The sequence below is a fragment of the Denticeps clupeoides genome, chromosome 2 (assembly GCF_900700375.1).
Source record: "Denticeps clupeoides chromosome 2, fDenClu1.1, whole genome shotgun sequence".
Lineage (NCBI taxonomy): Eukaryota > Metazoa > Chordata > Actinopteri > Clupeiformes > Denticipitidae > Denticeps > Denticeps clupeoides.
Window position 1 is genome coordinate 20155557 of NC_041708.1, and position 10321 is coordinate 20165877.

The window sequence follows — 10321 nt, forward strand, 5'->3', positions numbered from 1 at the left end:
AAGTCACATATCCGTCCATCCCCACACTTCTCTCTCCATCTTTTAGCCTCAAAACAACCCCACCCCCCTTTTTGTCAACCTCTCCCCCTCAACGGCCCCCTCCCCTGTCCTCCAAACAGTTCACTCCATCAGGACGGGTTTTATGGCTGGGGGCAGGGGAAGGGGGCACAGCAGGCCAGGACGGCTCTCCTATGCTCTGACAGTTGTCTATCTGTGCAACAAATGGCACATTCATTCCGTGGCAGCAGCGACAGCTCTGCTCCATAAATTCTGGGGCCTTCACCAGGGGCAGGGGGCTGGCAGCACATCCCACAGCAAGTCCTCATCGCCTGTTGCCCTGCCTGTCCCAGAAAACACTCAATTTGGGAGGGAAGTAGAAACCCTCACATCACTAGCGTCTCAACGCACGTAAGAATTATAGGCTGGGTGTACTGAGGGGAACGCCAGGGATCCCGTCATCCTGTTTTTTTAAGGCGCGGTGGGAAATGATGAAAAGGAGACTGCAGAGAACCTCAGGATCTGTTAGCAGTTGCGAGGTGTGGCCGACTCCCTTTCACAAAGCTGGTCCTAAGGTTCATCCAGCAGGTAGGGCAGGAGAAAGGACAGGGAGGGGTACCTTGCATCACCTGCAAGCTACTACATGCAGAACCAACAACATCCAGGGACAGTGCACAGACAAAAAGGAACCCCACAATGCATCAAGACTTGCCACCAAGAAGTTGCTTTTAATTCAAGTCACTTTAAATTAAAAATTTTAAATTAAAAATTAAAAGTTCATGCATGTCACTAGTCTGGTAGAAGGGATGCTTTGGTCCCCCAGAGGCTAGACCATGATGCTCGTTCTTTAGAAGATGATGAGGAGAACCAGTTGGGGGTGCAGAACAAGGCCGATACGCCTCTCACACAGCGTAATAATGCCACTCTTTGTGTAGCCAAGAAGAATACACCCTTCATCTGCACTGTGACTGAGGCAATACTTCTGTCAGACACATAGACACTCATGCAGCGCCCACACATGATTTGCTGCTGTCCTGAACCCATAAGCCCCCCCCCCGCCTCCTGACAGCCACTTGTGGAAGGAGAAGTGAAAAAAGTGAAAACTCCTGTTTACGGTGTTGTTCTAAAAGGAACCACAGAGAGCCACGCCCTTCACCCCATCTCTCAATTACCATAGAGATTTATCCCCAACCCCCTTTCTCGCTCCCCCTTTTGGCTAGCACTCCGATGTTACATGACCTAAACTCTAAAAGTGAGGATGCAGGCCAAAGTACAAGGCCACATCATCAGCCAACTGTTGAGCAGCAGGCACAAACACCCACCCACTTGGGAGGCTCCGCCCCGTTTCCAGAGCCCCATGTGGTCTTGGTTGACCTATTGGAAGGCGAGAAGCCAGCTGTTTGCCACGGCCGCACGCCTGAGTGACAGCCAGGGCCGGCGTAGCTGTGCAGCAGGGCGATCCATCATACCCTCGGGGCATGTGGACATGCGGCTCCTCCTGAAGTGACTCCCCAGCATCACATCGCGTTTGGCCCCGCCCCTTCTCCCAGCCCTGAAATAAGAGTCACATTGTGTTTTTTTTTTTTTCCCCTTCCTCCCCTCCTCGCCTGCTCCAGTCACTGGGCTCTCCTTCTCTACTGTTTCTGCCCGAGGACATGCTTCTACAAGGGAGCAATTCATCTAGAAAAGGAGAGGAGAGGGGGCCTGAGGAGCTGGAACTTCAGAGAGAATTTGGGGAGGGGGGGGACAACAGAGTTGTGGAAGATTATACATCTTCTAGGCCACACTGCACACAGGTTAGCATTTCAGCTACAGTTGTCCTCCTTGTGTCAACAGTTAAAAGTCCATGGGAATGTTCTTTGGAGCAGGAGATAACTCATGTGCACCCCCTCCCCCCCCCCCCAAAAAAAAAAAAAAAAAAACAGGTGCTACTTTGAAGGAAACTTCCCATTGCATTTCGCAGGATAAACAGAAGCAGACACCAAAAGGCCTTAAAATTTTGAGGCCTATGAATAAATGGGGCATCAAACTAGTAATGCATCAGGTAAAATCAGGTAATGGGTGTGGTGTATTCCCACATGAAACCGTGCCAGACGGCATAATTCACCCGGAAATGCGTTCCATGGTTTCATTAAAAGCCCATTAGTGGCCAATTAACTGCTTTAGTTCCCAATGGAAATGTCCCAGTCTCCCTGGATCATTAGTTGTAATCTTCTAACAACTATTTTATTCTAGTAAACATGAAATTAATCTATATGGTTTTTTTTTTATCACTTGCGTATGATGAGAGAAGAAACAACTGATGGATTTTGGTGAGAACAATTGAATTGAATTTATTTTTGGCTGATACTATGATACTATTTGTTCAAAGATTAGCCTTTTCACTGTCACCAGACTGACCGGATGTCACTTCATCACCATCAAGGAGATGCCTCTACACTGACAGCCCCTTTTGGGCTGGCATGACAAAGCCAATAGTTACAAGGGGTCATGTGAAAAAAACTCACCCTCCATGAATACCACCCTCCTCTGCAGGGGCGTTGGGGCGGCGGCACTTTGCCTGTCTGACTGTAAAGGTCTAATTTCCATGTGTATAGGATATTCCCCGCCCAAACGACATGTTTGCCAACAGAGTAATGAAGCTGGTCCTGTTGAATGTTCTATGCTACCAGGTTGGGCACAGATTGCTGGGTTGGGGACAATCCTCAACATTGTCAGGGCACTAATCGCGCCACATCCACAGGACTACAGGGTACAGCACCAGATACGGAGATTCTGCATTCACACAATCCAGTACATTTACAGAAAGACTTGATGCTCATTGCATCACAAGGGATGGCAGACAGACATCAGAGACGTTCTTTAAGATTTTTTATTGGAAATTCCAGTCTCCTAAAATGAAGATCTCTTACTGGAACACTTTATTTGCTAGCCTCTCGACAATATAACCTTAATATTCTGCTTATAGTAATTATGAAAACCTGAACCAACATGCTGTGTCCATCATTTCCTGTTCTGAGGAAGTCAGCAAGGCTCGCAGTCTTGTGGGATAGGCCATTTCCTTGCAAAGGGATAAAAGGACTGCAACCCCCACTCTAAAGTTAATTACACCGCTATCATCAAATTAGGGTTGAAAATTAGCCTTATGATACACAAGCAAAATCCAAAAGAATTTGGAAAAAGAACGTGTGGATATGTGTCAGAATGTGGATGTGATGCTTATTTAGGGCCCTGTAAAATCAGTTTTATTTTTTCCTAAATTCCGCTTTTTCCATTATAAACTTTGTAATTTATTCACCTAAAAACTGTGTGATATGACAAATCACATTTAATCACTGTTCAACAAAGTGCTTGGGCATTTACTGTTTGCTTTTTGTAAATAATGTGTGCACTTCATGCAAAGAACCATTTCACAGTATTACACTTTCTTCCTTTTGTAAAATAAATGTGTTTCACGTTTGACCTCAACATAAAAAAACGCAGTGAATAAATAAACATTGGGGAGACCTGGAATACAAAAAAAAAGTTGTGTCCACTTGCATAATGAACTGGAACCATGATAATAAAAATCACATTTTGAATCAGCTGTTTTGATTGCATGACCAAGAGTTTGTTGCCATGACTGGCTCGCACTAGTTGGCTTAATTTCTCCGTTTCTGATACGGGTTAATGACTAAGTTGTCGTCACATATGGTCTTACTAAAGAGCTGTTCTTCTGATTCATGAGAAATAGTTATTGGTATTGCTCTGCTCGAATTTTCTGAGGACATCGGTGTTCCAGCGAGAACAGCCTAAACGTCACATATGCAAGCGCATGCACAGAACCGATCGGGGAGGCGGTCCAGATTTGGCACTGACAGCCTCTTCACCGTCGCTAACCACGCATTTACATTGTGTTGGTATACGAAAGTCCCAACTGAACTGGAAACACGTGTAGGGCCAGCAGAGGCCAGAAACGGCAATTATACACAATTTCTGTGTTTTATAGCAGATTCCGTTTTATTAGTTTTCCACATTGTGGAAATCATAGTGCCCCACTTATTTATACACTAGAGGTACCAAAATAACTGTTTTCACAGGATGGTCTATCATTCATCAGGGGGACAAGTGGGACATCCTCCACTTGTACTTAAAAAAAACTGCTTTATTCTCAGTTGTATATGATATTTTTTGGAATGTGAAAATTTCTCTGTTTAAATTATTGGTTCCATTAATCAATCAAAAATGGCATTTCCATCAGGCTAGGGAACTGCACAATCACTCTCCAGGCCTTTAGTGACATCACAGGCCCAATGGCCTTGCTGAAAAGATAATGGCCATGTTAAATGGGCACTATCTGCACGGGGAGGGTGTTTAACAGGCACATTTCTTGTGGAAATGAACAGTGTAACACACAGTGGCTGCACAGTGTCCTTATTAAAACCACAGGGACCTTCTGCTGCATAACCCTGAATGAAAGTTGGAAAAGAGGACATACATGCCTACCACTGAGAATAGTGAGCCCAGGTATTCCTATACACTGTCTCTGATGGGGTTTAAAGCTCCTTGAACTCATCTTCAGAATTCAAAAGTTCGCAAGTGAGGGAGGCAAAGGCCGTCGCTGATAAGAGACAGAGAGACCTTGTGCAACAATGAGGATCACTTCCTGATTTAAAAAAAGAAAAAAAAAAGAAAAGGGGGGTGGGAGGATGTCATAATTTACTGAAATGTAAAGCTTTTAATAAAAACTTTTGATTGAGCAACAAACCTTTTGCCAAGAACCTGATTAAATGAGCAGTGAACCACGGGGAGCTGTTTACTAAAGGTGGACTGCAGTTTGTTCTACGAACAGCCATTTAGCGAAGGATTGCTTTGGGAAGTCTTAAATGGGATTAATACTCGCAGATGGAGGAGACAAAGAGTTTGGGTGGGTCTATTCAGACTGTAAATGTGTAGCAAACTGGATGCTGCTGTTGGAGCCGGATTTTGGATACACCCTTTTGTGTTTCCGGCTCTATAAGGCAGACAGAGTTTCAGGCGAGAAGATGAGTCTCCTCCCCCATTGTACCTTCTTCCTTAAGAGGTGTGGCAACAAAGCCCAACCCTTTACCTCCAATTCCCAGGAGATGATGACAAAGAAACATTACTCTCGTAAAGGGGCACAACTACACGGGTTGTAGAGGTCTTTACTACCCCACCTTTCCCTTACCTCACGGAAAACACTCACATCCATCAAGGGCCCCTCTCTCTCAGTCCCACAATTCATCTCTTGCAGCTCTAAACACCGACATGGGGGTATAGTGACCGGGTCATTCTCATGAACACTAATAAATAAAGCATTTCCCATGCAGTAGGTGTCCCAAGTGGGGTGTGTCCACCAGATTTGTGCGAAACTCTTTCACACACTCAGCAGCTGATCAGCAGCATGATGCATCAAAGACGAGCAATGACGAGGAGTTGTGAAATTTCAAAAATGCCTTCACAAACATCCTAAAGCAGAACAGCAGAAGAGCTTCATGTTGTCCTCCAACCCAGTCCCACCGTGAAGGGGATGTCGACGTGTTGTTACATGACACACAGCAATCTACTGCATCTCCCCATCTCCGCATGGTGCAGGGGACAACCTCCAACACAAACAACTAGGAGAAAAAATAACCGGACTAGGGGCATGTGCTCCGGTTTCCATGGAGACGAGGTGTGTCCCATGTTTGCAGAACAAACAATGGTACCTTTTCAGCCAAGGGAGGGGCAGCTTTGTGTGCATGTGTGAGATGGTTGCAATAGTAAGTTTGACAGCATCCAGTCTTTGAAGTTAAATACAAGATGGTTTAATGGTGATAAAAGGTTCCCTTGTTTTCTACAGTCTTTAAAATATTCTATTTAAATGCTATCTACTAATCATAGATGGTAGCTATGTACTATGTAACGGGCGCTAACGCTACATTTCAGAAATGCACCCCAGGTTGGACAATCTTACAGAACAATCAGTTATTGACCATCAGCATGGGATTGTCTAATATTTGTCATCATGGCCACTGATCTTGCTCATTTTTTAATGGACCTACTTTGGTCATTGATTGTTAAGTGAATAACCGAAACCTGAATATCTTGACGTTTTCTGGACATTCCGGAGCAGACCGCCAACTTTGGAACGGTGGTGTTGGTTGGAGTTTGTCTGGTCAGTGTGAAATGGGCTCTACTGTGGGGGGGGTGGAGGAAAAGAGAAAGAAAAAGGGGAGACGTGATGGAAATCCGAGGTGGAGGAACTACCAAAGAGAGAAAGACGGAAGGGAAGCATTTAAGAGGGGGAGACAGGGGGTTGGGGGGCGGGGTGGGTAACGGACGGACTGAGAGCTCAATCAGTGGGCCGTGAGAAGGCCAGATTAGCCCGTGTTTACTCAAGGGTGCATGGCGCCGTTTTTCCCCTGACTGTCCTCACCAGTGGCAGATGTGGAAAAACCACCACGCCGGTATAAACTACACAACTGCCAGAACACACACAGCTGTGTCTCAGCCACGAGGCTGGACAAAATTTTACTCCTCCTCAACTTAACGGTTCACTGTCAATGATTACACCTTTACAGCACGGAGGAGGTGATGATCCTGAACATCTGAGACAAGGACGTCCTACTAAGTGACCTGAGGGACTCCGCAGAACATTTGCATACTTCGCACACAAACACACCTACACACGTGGACAAGCTGGTCGGACGATGCTGCCATCATATCTTTTTAAACCCCTCCCCCTGCAGCCTCCCTGTCTCCCCACCCCTCGCTCAGCTCCACTGAGCAACAAGTGTAGCCAGAGCGTCCGTCCCGTCCACCCCCCCACTCACGCCGCTAACCTCCAGAAGCTATCGCAAATCCTCCGCCCGCAAGCAACTGCCAGCTGACAAAACTGTTTAGTCAGCAAGAAAGACGAGGGAGGGAGGGAGGGAGGGAGGGAGGGGGCGAGAGGGAGGCGGGACGAACGAGCACCACAGGTTGGAGGGGGGAGAGAGAGAGAGAGAGAGAGAGAGAGAGAGAGAGCTGTACTGCGCACACTCTCTTTTTCCTCTTTCTGTCCCCTCCCTCAGCCTCCATCCTTCTCTCAGCACATCACTTTAACCCCTTCCTGGTGCCATCCCCCAACCTCTGACACATGGCCCAACAAAAGACGGGCAAGTTTTAAAGACCCTCAAAAAACATGTCTACATGGAGAGGCGGCCATTGTTCAAACGCTTCCCCCCTGTCTTCCTCCTCCACCTCCAGGAGGAGACCACTTCCTGTCTCCCAGTGCTGCCAACACCACGAAGGCTAATGCTAACCGCGCTCCCTCCCGCTAGCCTTCACTGCACCTTCCCCCCCGGTACAGCCTCTCCTCTTTTAGCACCTCCCACTCCCTTCTTTCCTCAGGTGCTACAGCTCCGGACTCCATTTTCTCCCCTCCGTCCCTCCCCCCTTCCTCCTCTCTCCTCCATTGTAGGCAGCATTCTTTCACACGGGCGACAGCCGTTAGGGTTAGACTTTGAACCCGCAGTAAATACCGACTTTATTTGTTGGTTGTGGCCGGGGAAGGGGGAGGGAAGGATGGAGTGAGAGCGAGGTACGGAGAGAGCTAGACGGAGGGGAAAGATGGAGAGAACCACGAGGGGCATCGGATTCACCATTATCGTACCGTTTCTATCCAGAGGTACCGGCTCCTTCGTTTGGGTGGTAGACGGAAAAAAAATATATAAAAGCTTCTAAGGAAATCCAAATGAATCAATACAATATAACACAGCTTTCCAGATTATGGAGGGCTTCGCAGGACTTCCAAACCATCATTTTAACGTCCATGCCAGTTCGCCACTCTGATGAAGACACTGCTGAGTGAACAAACAAATGAGACTGCGGGGTCACCTTAGTGTTCTCCTCCCCACACCTTGCCCTTGCCACAAGTGGAGCCCCCATCCTGCAGTCCTGTGGTTGGAACACAATCTTATCTAAAAAAGACAAGTTAAAAATAGAGCTGCAGGCCAGGCCATCTATCCCCAGGGAATGGGAGTCTCCCCAGACCACACCTCAAAAGAGCCCCCACACGCCATCCCAGCATTTAAAGAAGGGGGTGTTTCTCTCTCTCTCTCTCAAGTCCTGTGGTGAAATGAATAAACAAAGTACCTTTTTAGGCTTTGATTGGACCATAAAATGTAATAATGATAAAACCCGACTTCCTCAAAAAGCACAATTCACAAGCGGCCTTAATAAAAAAAAAAAAAAAAAACACACATCCATCACACAGATATGCTGCTTCTTCCTAACCAGGTAGGAGCCGCGCGTAAAAAAGCTGAAGCGGCGCCGCTGCTACCTGTGGGAGGTTGGGGGGCGGCTTAGCCGCGGATGAAAGACGAGTTTGTGGTTAAGTAGGTGCCTGGGGGGGGATGGTGTTGATTAAATTAAGGCCTAATGTCTGGTGCCTAGGGGTGTTCTGGAGACCCACGGGAGAAGGATGCTCATAGCACGTAATTACCGAACCCAGGGGGAGCGCTTTACAACCGAGAGGCCAAGCGGCACGATGCTTCAGTATCAAACGTCTTACATGCGGGGAAAAAAAAAAACTTGACTGTTACTGAAAATAGTAGCGCCAAGAACTCCTGTGACCTAATCATGTTTAAGCAGCTTCGCCATCCATCCACATTCCCACATGACTGTGATGGCGGCCATGTTCAGACCGAAGTCAACATGGCACACGGTTCGGGGCAAAATCTGCGGTCTGACATGCAAAAGGGGACGAAAGGGGGAGCCGATGTCAGAACCCGTTTTAAGCACCTTTACGGAATCGCGTCTGCGCCGGATGTTTTACAACTTGCTCGAAAAGTGGAGCCTGACTGAAGTAAACGGCGAGTGAAACGTCCCGTTAGTTACGAGGCCGATCTGCCGAGTCGGTTCCTGCCATCTTAGCTGCGTGTCCTCACTTGATAATGGCTGCAGGGCCTCTGTAACAACACGCTTATCACCTTTCTCTGTGCGCTGACCCCTGATAGCGGCCCGATGCCATCACGCCTCTCAGCCGAAACGGTTAAATGCCTCGAAACTCGACGAGCCACCGTACGTTTCAGGCTCGGTTTGGTGTAATACACGTGGATGCGTTAGCAAGGACGCGCGCGGCAGCCTTGCACATTTAAAGCGGCCGCATTCGAAACAAAGGCCGGCGTCGGAGCCGGACACTTTCGGGCCCGGCGGGCAGGGCGCAGTGCCGAGGTGAGTCGGGCCGAGCCCGGTGCCAGCGCAGGCCCCTGCTCTTCCGCAGTGTAGAATTTCGTAAAGGAATGCGAACGGCTCATCCAGAGCTCTTCTCCTCTCCTCTTCTCCCCTCTCCTCCTCCTCTGTTTCCGGGCGGCCGCGGAGGCGAGAGGCGCAGAAACCCGACGTAAACCCCCCCCCCCAACCAACCAACCAAACAGCAGCTCCTCACCTCAACACCCAACACCCCCACCCTGCCCGGTCTGAGGGTGTCTGCTCGGGTGGGGTTTTTTTTTTTTTTTTGGTGGAGTACCAACATGTCTGGGTGGGGTTGTGGGGGCTTTTTATTCGTATACGACAAAACTTCAGCAAGTCACTGACTGCAAGGGGGAGGGAAAAAAGGAGGAAAAAACGCCTAGCAACCATTATCTAACCAGCTCCAGCCTGGCTGCACTTTTCCCCAGACACACACACACACACACACACACACAGAAGTCGATTCCTTCTGTGAGTCGCAAACTTTTCACCACCAACAACAACAACGACCGTCATAAAAACGGAGGAAGAGCGCGGCTTCGAGCCGACATTCATCTTCACAGCGACGCAGAGATGCTCGAGTTCAATCAAACTGCGTTCCGCATTCCAACATCCTCCATGTTTTACTAATCGAGGTTTAACGAGTAGCCGGGCCTTGGCACTTTTTCATTAAAGCGAAACGTGTTTCGTAGGAAGGTTATTTTGTTCTGGAAGAAGATTTATCTTGTTGTGTGAAACCGGGTTAAAGCGTGAAGGTCAACACGCCGCCGCTCCTGACGCACGTCAGCCAGTTGCGACCAGGACGATATTTAAATAAAATGAATAATCATAAAAAATAAAAATAAAAACACCGAACACCACGACGATTACGATATCGCCATCTTCACGCCGCGCATGCAGCGGCGCTGTTGTCGCCCACGTCACGTCACGTCACGGGGGATAAACACACGAAATAAAAGTTTCAGGAGACTTTTTCAACTCTCGAGACCGCGGGCGAGTTTATATTTCGGACATAAAATGCATCCGCGGGTCAGAGATGAGCATCAGCCAAACTCGGAAGGGAACGGGAGCCGAGAGGAGGAAGAGAAGGAGGAGGAGGAGGAGAGGA

General features: G+C 48.1%; 1 protein-coding gene across 4 annotated transcripts in view; it reads right to left on the reverse strand.

Annotated features, from left to right (window-relative positions):
- The window catches only part of rreb1a (ras responsive element binding protein 1a), a 39209-nt gene that overhangs the window by 28303 nt on the left and 585 nt on the right, over positions 1-10321 (reverse strand). The gene's annotated exons all lie outside the window — the stretch shown is intronic.